We start from the raw sequence: 16,199 nt of genomic DNA on the forward strand, positions 1-16,199 counted from the left end.
ATAAATAAAATGATCTGTCCAGAAAGTATCCAGCCAATGACTACCAAAAAACAGAGACATTTATTTAAGAAGATACAATAAACCTTGTGCATAGGACAATAATGCCTCAGTCCCCTTCAAAGTAGGCAACTTGGGACCTCACACAGTTCTCCTGATGTCTCTTCCACTGTCAAAACACTCTGTAAAAATCCTTTGCTGGTATTACTATCAACTGCCCCACTGTATTTTCCTGAATCTCATCTACACCTGAAATCCATTCCTTTTTTTTAAAAAAATATATTTTAGTGATTATGCCATTACAGTTGCCCCATTCCCCCCTTCACTCCCCTCCACCCTGCACACCCCTCCCCACCATTCCCCTCCTTTCATTCATGTCCATGTGTCACAAGTTCTTTAGATTCTGTATTTCCCACAGTATTCCTGCCCTCCCCCCGTCTACTTTCCACCTAACATCTATACTACTTATTCTCTCTACCTTCTCCCCCTCTCTCCCCCTCCCACTCCCCTGTTGCTAACCCTCCATGTGATCTCCATTTCGTTGGTTCCGCTCCCGATTTAGCTGTTCCTATTCCTTTTCAAAGGTGATTTCCGTTTTAGAAAAAGTCAGAAATTGCAGGGCATCAAATCTGAGCTGTAGGAAGGCTAAGTCACCTAAGTGATTTTATGTTTAGCCACAAAATTCTGCATGAGACATTAGATACATGAGCAAGTGTGTTGTTGTGGTCAAGCTGCTGGTCACCAGTTGCCCATAGCTGCAGCCATGTCTGTTGTATTGTATTTCTCAACCAATTCCATTGACCTACAGTTCATCTCTGGTTATGACCTTCTTCAGGAAATCCCCTCACAGGTAAAACCCCTCACAACTGGGGGGCAGGGGTGGTGGAACCTAAGCCAGACTTGATCACTTGAGAGGCCTTCATGGAAGAACTGGGGGGGGGGGGCGCTACAACAAAGAGCAATGGACTCTCATCCCCCCACCCCCACCCCCACTACCCCTGGTTTTGACAAAGCCAGAGTCCTCCCTCATGTTCTCTGGAAGAAGCGCTTCCTGGCTCTAATCCCCTTAGGCCTGAATACCTGCTGGGGAGAGATGCAGCTCCTTGCCTTGCTAGAGGGTGTCCTGGGGAAAATCTGGCACCACAAAGACTTGCTGATAAACCTGTGAAATCTGCTCTGCTAAGAGTGCTTTCATTCATATGATAAGGGTCCAAGAGGAAATGAATATGTCTCCCAAATTTTCTGCACCCCCCTTTCCTGACAGACACTGACTCTGACTCATAGTAAGCCCTCAGATATCTTTGAAATGTTACCTACTGTTTGATCCTTGCCTCCCTGTATTCCTGTATATTACAACCCAATAAAAGGCTATGGAGCATGGGGCTCAGGGCCTTTTCCTCCTCAGAGAGACTGGTGGCTGCTAGCTTTTGTCTCCCCTGAGAAACTGGCCACAGCCCACTCCTCCTCCCCAAACAGATCTCAGCATGTCTCGGTCATTATTCACTTTCATCCATGGCACTCTGGGGGACTCGAGAGAGAGAAGTCACCCCCACAACTCCAGTCCTAACTATAGATCTTAGGTCATGTTCTGATAGTTTCCTATTATTTTTTATGAGAGATCACATTGATTCTCCTGTTTTCTTTTTTACATATGAAAAGGATGACTTTCAAATTTATAGCTTCAGGTTAGACAACACCTCAGCATTTCAGACCTTGATATGATCTGCATAGAGTACTGAGAGAGTGTCTCCTGAACATCATAAATTCAGATTCAAAACCGAATTTATAATTTCACAGATGTACACACACACAAACCTGCCTTCTCCAGCTCTTTTTCTTAGTGAACAGTACTACTATTGATTTAATTGTATTTTGCCATGTCTACTGCACACTTCTTTGCCGAAAATTTTCAGGGAAAAATAAGGATGTGCATAGTGCAGGATGCATAGTGATTCCATACCCTAGGTATAACAATCCCGTGTATAATGTGCCCCAAAACGCAGTTGTGCATCATATACAGCAAAATACAGTATGTAAACCGGAGACCTGCCATCCATAACACCTCCCTCTCTTTTTACCAGCACAAGGTAAGCAGCATGAATTCTTATCAACCTACTTTTTAATATCTCTGAAAGCTGTCTAATTGTACCCATATCTATTTACTCCATCTTTGGATAAGCACCCCTCATCTCTCATATGGACAATTGTAATTTGCTTCTCATCGGTCTCCCTGCATCCACTTGTATTTCTACTACTCTGGCTTCTCTTTATTGAGCAAAGGGATTTTTTTCACAATTAAACCTAAATACTAACTGTACATTGTAAGTTGTGGTTATAGTTAACATTTATGTTATGCTGGCCCATATGCATTCCAATATGAATTTTTTTTTTTGCTTCCACTATGGCTTACAGGACTCAGATATTTAGGCAACCTCTTACATAATCACACACTGATAATCAATGTGTCAAACCACTACCTGAATTGTATAGTGATATAGGGTTGCATACTGAGTCTAATACGCATGCTTACACCCCATTCACAGTAGAATGCTTTATTTATAAAACCACAATACTATTGCAAACTATTCTAAGAGGCATTCTAAATGTCCCAGATTAAACCTTTCTGGATTAACCTCAGCAACCCTACCTTTTCAGACCTGCACTTTTGTAATAAACTAATGTATATCAAATGTGAATGTGAAGGACTTAGACCCCTGCCCAGCTTTCTGTTCACAGTTTCAGGCCAGAGTTTTAAGTAGACTGGTGCTCATCAATCTAGCCACCCCCGCATTCCCTTGGATCCTGGCATGTAACTTTTTCTGTGTCCGCCTGTTCCTGAAGTCTTACATCATTTTCAGAAAATAGCAGGTTCTAAATCACACACTGAGTCTGGTTAAGTCTCCCCAACAACGCCACAAAATAACATTCCTTTCCATGTCTATGATGCCAGGTAAACAATTTGTCACATAAAATGAGTGAAGCACTTATACTTTGTGAACTGTCCAACAACACCCAAAACTATTTCCCTTCCATCTTTCCCTCCAAATTATCCTAGTTCTCTCCAAGCCCCTAGGGACATGTGCTGAATTATATTTGAATGGCACAAACCTATTTTTATACCCTCATCAATCAAGTCAGGCCCCTCCAATTGCCAGAGTTAAAACACTTGCCTGATGTTGAGTTCTACTCAACACTTTCTAAATTTGAGGAATAGCAATGAAAAGGAAAATCGAGGAAAAATTCCTAAGTTTATGTTGGAAAGAAACAGAAAATAAACACCTAAGTTTAACAAATAGTATAAAACTTGTAATGATTGTTTTGGGGGAAACAGAATAAGACAAAAGGTGTTAAGAGGGGCCTTCTCTTAAGTGGTAGATGAAGAATGAAGGCAACTATAGAGGTTATTAGGTGGGGGAAAACACACCAGTCAGTAAAACACAGGCCATGAGCATGTTAGCCTTCAGGATGAAACTGTGAGTCCACAGCAGTCTGAGCAAGGTGGGTAGGAACAAAAGGCATTATCAGAGGCAAATAATGGAAAAGAGATTATGTGGGGCCTTGTAGGGCATTATAGGGACACGGACTTTCCTTTTCAGTAAGATGAGAAGTTATGGAGGTTATAAACAGAATAATTTAAATATGATATGTTGTTTTAAAGTATCGCTCTAGACTCTATGTAGAGAAGAGGCTGCAGAAAGGTAATTGTGAGAGCGGCAAGACCAGTTAAGAAGCTCTTGAAGGTGTCAAGATAGCTGAGTGATCTAAGGCACCAGACTCAAGTGGTGAAAGATTTGATTTCATATGGTGGGTGGACAATTATATACTAATTCTATATATAATTATATAAATGATAATTATATAAAAATTGTATATTAATATAAATATTATATAGTGGTATATAATATACAGATGATCTCTCTCTACATATAGAACTATATACTTAAAATTGATATAATTTTTAACCAATATCTTCACAATAAACTTAATAAAAATGAAGAATTTTCATAATAGCCCTCAATTTCTATTTTGTGTGATATGTCCAGTAAAATTAAAAATACAGGGCATTGAAAAAAAAAGTTTTTGCAAAACTTCTGTTGAGAGATGATAGTGGTTTATATCATGAGGCAGTAGTGAAAATGAGGTCAAATATTTAGAGTTTGGATAAATTTTGAAATTTGGGTCAATGGGACTTACAACTAGAATAGATATTAAGTACCAAATAGAGAGCAATCCAAAGGTTGTTGGCATGAGCAAACTGGAAAAATGGATTTCACAATAAGCAAGAAAAAAGTCTGTGGGAGGGATCAATTTGGAGGAAAGGTAAAGGGTTTCATTTTGTACATGTCAATTTTGAGACAATTATTAAATCTCCTTTATAGACATGTGCTTTTGGATATGAGAGTCTAAAATTCAGGTGAGAACACAAATATGGAGACATTACTTGAAGAGTCACTAGAGTACAAATGATATTAGAAGCCATATGACCAATGAAATTGCTGAGGGAATGAATACAGAGATCATAAGAGGACAGGCAACTAAGCTTGCGGACACTAGAATATAAAGAGTGATGGAATGAGGGGGAACCCACAAAGGAGGCAGAGAAGGGACAGCTAATTAGGTAAGAGGGACACCAGGAAAATGGGGAATCTCGGGACACAAGAGAAGAATAAAAAAATGCAATAGCCTCTTGTAAGATTAGAATCACCATTGGATTTGGGTTTTTTAATTTAACCTTTATTAAATAAATCTTTATTTATTTCATGTATTTTTCCATTACCATTTAGTCCCCTGATGTCCCCCTTCCCACAGCAATCACCACACAAACAACATGGTCATTATTAGAGATTCTGAGAAGAGTTTTCTCCAAGGAGTCGTGAATAAAAAGGCCTAATTTAAATAGCTTATCAGAGAGCCCTTATCAAATAGCACTGGCTGGTATAGCTCAGTGGATTGAGCTCGGGTCTGTGAACCAAAGGATTGCGGTTCGATTCCCAGTCAGGGCACATGTCTGGGTTGCAGGCCAGTTCCCTGCAGGCCAGCTCCCAGCAGGGGACCCACGAAAGGCAACCATACATTGATGTTTCTCTCCCTCTCCTTCCCCTCTAAAATATAAATAAATAAATAAATATTTTTTTTAAAAAAGATTAAAAAAATAAAAATAAATAAATACCTTATCAGAGAGAGAGAATACATAACTATTTGCAGTCGTTTAGCTGTAAAGTGGTAGGTAAATGAGTTAATAGCTGAAGGGAAATGTGGAATATTGAGAAAGATTTTTTTATTTAAAAATTGAACCACATTTAATAGCTGCAAAAATTATTTATCAGAGAGGGAAAACTGATGATGTGAATGCGAGAAAAATAATTGTCTTTCAGTGAGAAAGGGGCTTAGGGCAAGTGAAGTGGTAGAAGTACTGATATTAAATAGAAGCACAGAAACATCCATATAAACAGAAGAAAAGTCAGCACACAAGAGAGTGAGAATAAGTGTGTGTAATATGTGTTAGTATAGCCTGGAGCAAAAGTAGGTTTCCTGTTGTTTGTATGGAAAATAATAGAATGTAATAATTAATAAACAATAATACAACAATAAACTGTTTCATGCACTTACAGTTGTGAGTACTTTTACCATATCCTGTATATTGGGGGAACGTTGCAAGGTCTCTTCTCAATGAAACAGGAAGAAAAATCATCAGCTGTGACTAACAATAAGGGAGAATTATGAAAGACTTGAAAAGAGAGCATCTGATACAAAATAGTTTTCTGAAAGGAGGAGAGAAAATGCTATTCATATTATCTGGTGCCCCTAAAGGTCCACTGGTAATTAGCCTTGGGTTTCCTTTAAGGTTGAAGGTTTGCCACCTGCATGAACAACACGTAAAGGATGAGGAATTCAGTGATTGTGCAAGGAAGGGATTGTAATGACGAACCATGGAATCCAAATTGCTCATGATGATAGGGACTTTTCTATTTTTGCTCTGCTTTTATAGCAAGGATGAAGCTCAACAACTTTTATTTACTCAAGCACTTCTATGGTGCCTATAACACTCGTACGTTTCCAATAGAAGTAGGTATTAATGAAATAATCAAGCAAACCTGCAGGACTACTCTGTGGTGAGTACTACAAAGGAAAGGCGCATGTTCCTGTGAAATCATGTAATCGTGGGCTTCAAAAATGTTGGAAGATAAAAGAACTCTTCATTTGGAAATGTGATATTTGAGTTGTAATCTGAGGAATAAGTAGAAAATAACTAGGCAAAAAAAAATGGTGTGGTTGAAAGAAATGGAGTCCCAGACTTAGGAAGCAGTATAAGAAACAGGGGAGTGAAAAGAAAAGCTGAGACTGTGAACATGAGACAACAAATTTCAGGATGAGGCTGAAGACATAGAGAAAAAACAGGTAACAAAAAGCCTTATAGTGGAGGTTAGGATAAAATCTATTGTCCAAACTACAGAGCTGTGAGTGATAAGGAATGTTAGGAGGGTAACAGATAAAAATTGAGACTGCCTTAGAGAATGTGCTGATGTATAATCACTTCACTCATATACCATGTACAGGATTTAAGATTGACAGATGATCATTGAGCATTTTTGTGCAGGGAGATGAGATAAACATGCTTGCATTTGAAAAATTAACTTTGGCCATAGTGCAGAAATTAAAATGGATAAAATTCAGACTGACTCTCTAAAAAATAACTTAGGCAGACCATACAGGAAATAATAGAAGAGAGTTGATGGAAATGGCAAGAAAAAATCAATTCAAAATATATTTATGACGCAAAATTGACCCAGCTTTGCAACAGTTGGTGTGGGAAGGTGTTCAGAAAAACTACCATACTTATGAGTTGAATAACTGGATTGGTGGGAGAAATGGTTGGAGAAATTGGTTACCTGAAATGGGAAATATTGGAAGGGAATAAAGTTTTTAAAGAGATTGTGACCTCGATTTTAAAACTGTGAGTTTGAGGTATTTGTAAGACATCCCTAAATACATATATCCACTAGGCGTTTGGATATATATGTGTACGAAGTGAATGCAAATTTTATATTATTTTAATTTTATCTGCTTCTTACTTCCAATTAATTTCCAATTTTAAACAGTAGGAATTTCCAGTATGCTGAGAAATTTAATCTCTGGTGTTTTTGCTACTTCCCTTCACTATCAAGTGTGACTGTTATGTGCTTCACATGTCCACCCTCTTCTCCCCTTCTCTCTCACACACACATACACACACACACTCCAAACCCCAGGCAACCTCTTATCTCTTATGTCTTTATAGTTCTTCATCTTACAAAGAGTTACGGGAGTGGAATTATTGAGTGTTAAGCTTTTAACTAAAGCTTTTTACCTAAACTATGCATGCAATTTTATCCATAATTTTGCATGGCTTAATATAGCTTACTCCTTATCACTAAATAATATTACATTATTATGTAACACACATTTGTACATCCATACATATATACATTTTATTTAGTCATCTATTGAAGGACATATTGTTTGTTTCCAATCTTTGGCCATTATTAATAAAGTTTCTACAAGTATTAACATGTAGGTTCCTGTGTGAATATGAATTCTCTAGTCAGCTGAGTAAAATTCCTAGAAATACGATGACTGGATTGTGTGACTGAGCTATGTTTAGCTTTGTAAGAAACTAACACGACCTTCCAGAGTGGCTCTACCGTTTTACATTGACTACTAGTAACAATGAGTGAGAGTTCCTATTGCTCCATATCCTTACCAAGAATGATTTTTGTGAGTTTGGAGGATTTTACTCTTTATTTTTTTCACACTGCAATTAACATATTTATCCAAATAGCTATTTCATTTTGTACCCTATAAATAGAGACAAGTTTTTTTTTCCCAAATAGCCATGGAACATTCACAAAATTTGGTGATATGTAATCTGAAGGAAAATGTGATTACACACTCCCAAGTCAAAATTACACAGGTCACACTATTTTTCCCAAAAGCATTGAATCAAGAAATAGACTGCAAATGAGTATGACAGACAGATTGTAAGTGCTGTGACAATTTGAAAGAACTCTCTCAAATACCTTTGAGTCAAAGAGCAAATCAACTACTTTCAAGGCAAATTTACACATGATTTACAATTTAGTAATAATGATGAAATACAAATCAAACCTGTAGTATGTTGTCACTTCAAACATAAAGGCTTTAAAATTGTTTACCACCAAAGAAGAAATATTTTTAAGAAGAAACTAAATATTCAACTGAGGAAATTACATAGAAATAAAAATAACCAGAAAGGCAGGCATTAATCTTGGTAAAAAAAAATCTTGACAAGTTAGGAATAAAATATATAGATAATAAAGTTAAGATCTGGTTCTTTGAGAAACTTAATGAAGAAGCTTTCAGGAAACATGATCAAGGGAATAAAGAAGAAAATTAAGACATACAGTATTTGGATTTTGAAAGTATAATAATAGTGGTAGAACAAAAACTGAAACTTTTATGATAAAGAACATTTTTCCATAGATGTAGGGTTCTCAATAGGATAAATTAAATGTAATATCAGTTTCATGGAATACTATGATGTCATGATAAAGTAAAACAGATTTTCATATACTAATATGGAAAAAATCAAAACTGTATACAGAATGTTTTTTAAATTTAAGCTTTTGTTTTTATTTTAAATTTTACATTAACATTTTAATAAATATATTATTAATAATATATAAATGAGGGTTCAAATATATATATGCTATTTAGTTTCTTACACATTACCTATATTCAATAAATATCTTTTGACTAAATTATTGAATTTTTTAGTATTAACGTATTTTTAATTGTTGTTCAAAAACAGTGTCTGCATTTCTCCCCCACCCACCCCCACCCCAGCCATCCACACCTCCATCCCTCGATCCTAATCCCCTTTGGCTCTGTCCATGTGTTGTCATACATGTTCCTTGACCCTTCCCCCGTTTCCCTCATTATCCCCTCCCATCTCCCCTCCAGTTACTATCAGTTTGTTCTTAATTTCAATGTCTCTGGTTATACAAATACCATATGATCTCACCTGCAAGTGGAACCTAATCAACAAAAACAAGCAAGCAAAATATAGACAGAGAGTGTTTCATTTTTTGTAAAAAAAAGACTGATACATTTTCGTCTTTGCTTTCACATACATTAAAAAACTTTAGAAGAATGCGTTAGAAATTGACGGTACTAGATATATGCTTGGGGATCTTGCGTGGTGGGAAGTAATCAGACAGGTGCAGAAGAAGGATGAAGATTTGTGTTACACACACTTTTATACATTTTCCCTTCAAAACTTGTGAATGGACTACCTACCTATTCAGCAAAGGAAAAAACAAGATAACATTGCAAACACAATTTAAGACATAAGAAAAGGAATCTGGATCTGACCATGACTTTGTGATAAAATATAAGTTGCTAAAATTGAACCAAGAAGAGGTATCAAATCTAAATAGGATAGACACTTCAACTTGTCTAGTTACAATCTTGCTTACCCACTGCACCTACTTGTGGACAGTGCTGTGCAGAAGAATTTTCAGAGCCCTCCCCTTATCTTTTCCCTACACCGCAGCTTTAACCCCCTTCCTGCCTCCATCACACTCCTGGGTGTGTTCTGAAGTGACTGACAAGGTCACTCGCTCTAGACAGCAAGACGTGGGAGTTGCCATCCTGCCTCCGTCACTTACTGGCCTCCTGACTCTGAGTTAATGTTCCCTCTCCAAACCCCCATTATCCACCTGGAAAAAGGAGTAAGTGTAAGAGTTCATCCATTCTAGAACTGCTCTGACGGTCGGATGAAATAAAAAAGGAAACGGGAATTTTACTCTTTCTCATAGGTGGTTAGTGGGATCTCATTTTAACTTGCATTTTCCTAGTTTCAGATTATATACAGTATCCTTTCAAATACTTGTTTGCTATATGTATGTCATCTTTACTGAGGTGTCTGTTCCAGTTTTTGCATGTTTTTAAATGAAATATTTGCTTTATTGTTGTTGAGTTTTAAGAGTTCTTTATATATTTTAGATACAGTCCTTTTATCAGGTATGTGTTTTGCAAGTGTTTTCTCCGAGTCTGTGTTGTGTCTATCTCTTCAGACTGTCTTTCAGGGCACAGATTTGCAATTTTAATAAAGTCAAGCTTACCAGTTTTTTTCTTTCACGAATCATGTATTTGGTGTTGTATCTAAAAAAGGACACCTTCCATTAGTTTTATGGCTCTAGCTTCAATTTTTGCGCATGGATGTTCATTTGTTTAGTGCCATCTGTTGAAAAGAATTTATTTTCTAGGAAATCTCAATTTCCTTGAATCAACTTTACACTTTTTTGAAGATCCGTTGAATAAATTTGTATAGATCTATTTCTAAGCTCTCTATTCAAATGCATTAATCCATGCATTGATTCTTCTGCCAATATCGCCTTGTCTTGTCTTTAATGCTACAGCCTCAGAGGCAGCCTTGAAATCAGGTAGCATGACTCCTCCAGCTTTGTGTTTTTTAGTACTGTGTTCATATTCTATGTCTTTTGCAGTCCATACAAACTTTAATATCATTTCGTTATTCTCTACAAACTAGCTTGCTGGGAATTTGATTGGTGTTGTATTGAGCCCAAAGACAAAACTGGGAAGAGGTGATGTTAACGATATTGTCTTTTGATCCACTGAAATTATTTTTTTGAGTCCTTTTTGACTTATGGTATTTTATCAGTATTTTATAGTGTACCAAATTCAGTTTTTGTATGTATTTTGTTAGACTTAATGTTTCAATTTAAATTAAATAATATTTTTAAATTAGTTTTAAGTTATAAGTTTCCTGTATAACAGCATTATTATACAGGAAAACAATTGATTTTTTAAATATTATACCTCAATTTGCTATACTTATTAGTTCCAGAAGTTCTTGTACATACTTTGATATTTTTAGATAAACAATGAATAAAGACAGTTTAATTTCTTTATTTCCAAGGTGCACAACCTTTTAATTATTTTTCTTATGTTCATGCACTAGCCAGAACTTCCAATAACATGTTTGATAGGAGTGAGCAGACATGTTGGTCTTGTACTTGATGTTTTGGGAAGAGCATCCAGCTTCTCACCATTAAATACGATATTAACTATAGTGTGTTCAAGCACTATTTTTCCATTTGTCACTGCCTCAACTTTTTAGTAATATGAGATTTTGGTGAAGTTGAAATTATTTAAAGATTTAAACCTTAATAGCAGTTTAACAAAAGATGGTACTTAAGGTATATGTGTAGCAATAGACTTAACTGATTGTATATTTGTCCCAATGACTTTAAGATAAAAACCTTACCATTTGTTCTTTCATTAAATAAATATTGATCATTTAGTAAGGGTCAGGTAACATATTGGGACATAAAATTGTCAAAACCAACATAACGTCTTCCCCTCCAATTTTACAATCTAAGCTGAAAATACATATAAAAGGAAATAACTCAGATGGCCTTTGGTGCTGGAGAAAATTGGGAGGGAGTAAAGGGTAAAGGGGGTCTGAAGAAGAAGACAGAAGATATTTTGGATGGTGGGCACACAAGGCAATATACAGATGATTTATAATAAATTATGCACTTGAAACTTGCATAATTTTATTAATCAGTATCACCCCCCCAATTTCATTTAAAACATTTCGTGTAACTAAGTATAGATTGAGAGTATTATATTGTATGAATGTACCATAATTTTAAAAATCCAAAAGGAAATAAGCAATTATAGTTTAGGTGCTCTTAAAGAAGAGATAAGAGCTCAAGTATATATGACTTTCATTTTATAAAATGTTGCTAATGATAAATGCTACATGGAAATATCACAAAAAGCCATGTGGAAAAATCTTCTCAGTCACAAAAATGAAGATATATGTAATATTACATTATACTGAAATACAAAATATATACCAAGCCAGTATAGAATAAAATTACATGGTGTTATCCCAGTAGGCTTTAGTTAATTACATAGAACATTTTAATAAAGCAAGATAAAATAATTATATTATAGGTCGATCCATGCTGTCACAAAGGGCAACATTTTCTTTTTTACAGCCAAGTAGTATTCTGTTGTGTAAATGTCCCACAATTATTTTATTCACTCATCTACTGATGGACACTTGAGCTGCTTCCATAACTTGGTGACTGTAAATAATACTGCAATGAACATAGGAGTGCTTATGTTCTTTTGAATTACTGTTTTGGGTTTCTTCAGATGTATTCCCAGAAGTGGGATAGCTGGGTCAAAAAGAAGACCCATTTTTAATTTTTGAGGTATCTCCATACTGCTTCCCGCAGTAGCTGCATAAATCTGCATTCCCACCAATAATGCAAAAGGGTTCCCTTTTCTGTACATCATTGCCTGCATTTGTTGATGTTTTGATGATGGCCCTTCTGAAAAGTGTGAGTTGATAGCTCACTGTGGCTTAATTTGCATTTCTTTGATGATTAGTGATGTTGAGTGTCTTTTGATATGTCTATTGGCCACCTGTATGTCCTCTTTGGAGAAGTGTCTTTCTTTCTGGGTCTTTTGCTCATTTTTTAATTGGGTTGTTTGTTTTTTGGTATTCAGTATTGTAAGTTCTTTATAAATTTTGGATATTAACCCCTTATCATATGTATCAGCAAATATGTTCCCCCATTCAATGTGTTGTCTTTTTATTTTGCTGATGATTTCTTTTGCTTTCCAAAAATTTTTAGTTTGATGTAATACTATTTGCTTATTTATTTAGTTTCTTAGTTTCCTTTGTCTGAGGAGATATATCCAACCAAATATTGCTATGAGCAATGTTCAAGGTTTTGCTGCCCCTATTTGCTGCCCCTATTAGGTCTAATATTTAAGTCTTAGATCCATTTTGAATTTATTCTTGTCTGTAGTGTAAGAAGCTGGTCTAATTTCATTTTTCTGCATGTATCTGTCCAATTTTCTCAACATATTTATTGAATAAACTATGTTTAGCTCACTGTCTGTGTTTGCTTCCTCTGTCAAATATTAATTGACTACCAAAGTGTGGGTTTATTCCTGAGCTCTTTATTCTGTTTCATTGATATGTGTCTGTTTTTATGCCAGCACCATGCTCTTTTTTATTATTATGGCCTTTTAGTATAGTTTGATATTAGGTAGCATGATTCCTCTAACTTTTTTATTCTTTCTCAGGATCACTGTTTCAATGTGGGTCCTTTTGTATTTATCTCTCTAAAATGTCTTTTGCTCTAAAGGGAAGGAGTAGTGATATTAGATAAATGACAATAAAGAATCAATGAATTTCTTTGCACCTGTCTCTATTTTGATTTTTAATTCAGTTTGTTCATTAGATTCCACATATGAGTGAAATCATATGGTATTTGTCTTTCTCTAACTGGCTTATTTTACTTAGCATAATGTTCTCCAGGTCCATCCACACTGTTGCAAAGGGTAAAATTTTCTTCAATATTATGGCTGAGTAGTATTCTGTTGTGTAAATGTCCCATAGTTGTCTTAACCACTCGTATACTGATGGACACTGGGCTGCCTCCAAATTGTGGCTATTGTAAATAATGCTGCGATAAACATAGGGGTGCTTATATTTCTTCAAATTAATGTTTTGGGTTTTTCACTTAAAGCAGGTCCATTTTTAATTTTTTGAGGCAACTCCATACTGCTTTCCACAGTGACTGAAAAAATGTTCATTCTTACAAAGAGTGCAAAAGTCCCCTTTCTCCACAGTCTCACCAGCATTTGTTGTTTGTTGATTTATTTAAATCACCATTCTGATACATGTGAGTTGGTATCTCATTGTGGTTTTAATTTGCATCTCTCTGATGATTAGTGATGTTAAGCATCTTTTCATATGCCTATTGGGCATGTGTATGTCCTGTTTGGAAGTATATACTCAGGTCTTTCACCCATTTTTTATTGGATTATTTCCTTTTTGGTGTTAATTTTTATAAGACTCAGATAGAGAGCTGCCTGACAGTTCTGGCAGGCAGGTTAAGAGAAATAAATGACAATAAAAAATACAGTAAAAATTAGAGGGAAAAAGTAAGTTTCTTAAAGAATTTTTTAAGTTTATTGAATTTACTGGGGTGACGTTGGTCAACAAAATTAGACAGGTTTTAGGTGCACAATTCTACAACGCATCATCTGTAAACTTTATTGTGTGGTCATCACTGCAAGTCAAGTCTCTGCCCCACTATCCCCCAAACCTCCCTCCACCTCCTCTCAACCTCTCTCCCCATGGCAATCACCACACTATTGCCCATGTTTATGAGTTTTTTTCTCTTAAAGTATTTTTAAATCATTTTATTGTTGTTTGAATACAGTTGTCTCCATTTCACTACCACCCCTTACTCCCACCCTACCCACCCCACCAACCACCCTCAATCCTACTCTGCTTTGGCTTTATCCATGAATCCTTTATACATATTCCTTAATGACCCTTTCCCTTCTTCCCCCTGTTATCTCCTTCTCCCCTCCCCTGTAATAACTGTTACTTTCTTCTTTATTTCAATGACTCTGGTTATATTTTGCTTGCTTGTTTGTTTTCTTGATTAGGTTCCACTTACAGGGGAGATGATATGGTATTTCTCTTGCACCACCTGGTTTATTTCACTTACCATAATGATTTCCAGTTCCATCGATGCTGTCTTGAAGGATAGGAGCTCCTTCTTTCTTTCTGCTGGGTAGTACTCCTTGGTGTAAATGTACCACAGTTTTTTGATCCACTCATATACTGATGGGCACCTAGGTTGCTTTCAGCACTTGGCTATTGTAAGTTGTGCTGCTATGAACATTGGGGTGCATAGGTTCTTTTGAATTGCTGTTTCAGGATTCTTAGGATATAGTCCCACCAGTGCAATTGCTGAGTTAAAAGGCAAGTTCCACTTTTAGTTTTCTGAGGAAATTCCATACTGTTTTCCACAGTGGCTGCACTCGTCTGCATTCCCACCAACAATGTAAAAGTTTCCCTTTTCTCCACAACCTCACTATCACTTATTGTTTGTTGATTTGTTTATGATGACCATTTTGAACCGTGTAAATTGGTACCTCATTGTGGTTTTAATGTGCATCTCTGTGATGGGTAGTGATGCTGAGCATCCTTTCAAATGTCTCTGGTCCCTCTGGATGTCTTCCTTGGAGAAGTATCTGTTCAGGCCCTTTGCCCATTTTTTAATTGAATTGTTTGTCTTACTGGACTAGAGTCATGTGAGTTCTTTATATATTTTGGAGATCAAACCCTTGTATGAGGTATCATTGGCAAATATATCTTCCTATACTGTTGGTTCCCTTTTCATTTTGCTGATGCTTTCCTTAGCTGTGCAGAAGCCTTTTAATTTGATGAAGTCCCATTTGTTTATTCTTTTCTTTATGCCCCTTGCTCCAGGGGACACATTAGTGAAAATACTGTTGCATGGAACATTTGAGATTTTCCTTCCTATGTTCTTCTCTAGGACTTTTATGGTGTCGTAACTTATATTTAAGTCTTTTATCCATTTTGAGTTTATTTTTGTGTATGGTGTAAGTTGGTGGTTGAGTTTTATTTTGCATGTATCTGTCCAGATCTCCCTCTTAAGTGTTTTTAAAAAGACTGTCTCATTGTTGATTTAATTTCAATTTCTGGGGGGAAGGGGTGGGAGTGACATGAACACAAATACAGGGTTCAGATGATGTGTTGTGTATTTGTGCACCTGAAACCTGTATTATTTTGTTAATCAGTGTCATCCCAGTAAATCCAAAATAATAAGTAAATAAGTGATAAAAATAAGAAGACTTTGGACTTCCCATGTTAAGGACTACATGTAGGTTAGTATGTAATCTTCAAATATGATTTGTAGGAATAGATTGAGTATAAAGAGATTATATAGAAATTCTTATATGAAAAAAATTGTGACATATTGAGCTACATTATCTGAAAGTAAAGTATTTTCATTCCTATATATTGACTACAACTATTGTAAAATAAGGTTTCTAGAGTATCTAAGATTTCTGCTTATAATAAGATTAATTATCTCCCCAAAATACTTTTTGCACACAGTATATGTGAGCAGTGTTCTGGACACGGGCAACTATAACACCAAATCACAAAATAAACAAGATAGATATGCTTATTACTCTCAAAAAGTTATACATTTTAATGTGTGTATAGGCCTGAAGGGAAAAAATATGGTTATACTCAATCAGTCTACTTTCCTAAATCACTGAGACTCATAAATCCTTCAGTACTATAA

General features: G+C 35.8%; 1 long non-coding RNA gene across 1 annotated transcript; it reads right to left on the reverse strand.

Moving 5' to 3' along the window:
• Positions 1-1,140: 1,140 nt before the first annotated feature.
• LOC118987836 (uncharacterized) lies at positions 1,141-15,701 on the reverse strand. Its single transcript, XR_005066648.1, has 3 exons — positions 15,613-15,701; positions 12,111-12,117; positions 1,141-1,150 (listed from the first exon to the last, which is right to left on the reverse strand). It is a non-coding gene; the product is annotated as an uncharacterized LOC118987836 (long non-coding RNA).
• Positions 15,702-16,199: the final 498 nt, after the last annotated feature.

Source organism: Sturnira hondurensis, unplaced genomic scaffold, assembly GCF_014824575.4.
Source record: "Sturnira hondurensis isolate 20B ecotype Veracruz unplaced genomic scaffold, ASM1482457v3 Scaffold0005329, whole genome shotgun sequence".
Taxonomy (NCBI): domain Eukaryota; kingdom Metazoa; phylum Chordata; class Mammalia; order Chiroptera; family Phyllostomidae; genus Sturnira; species Sturnira hondurensis.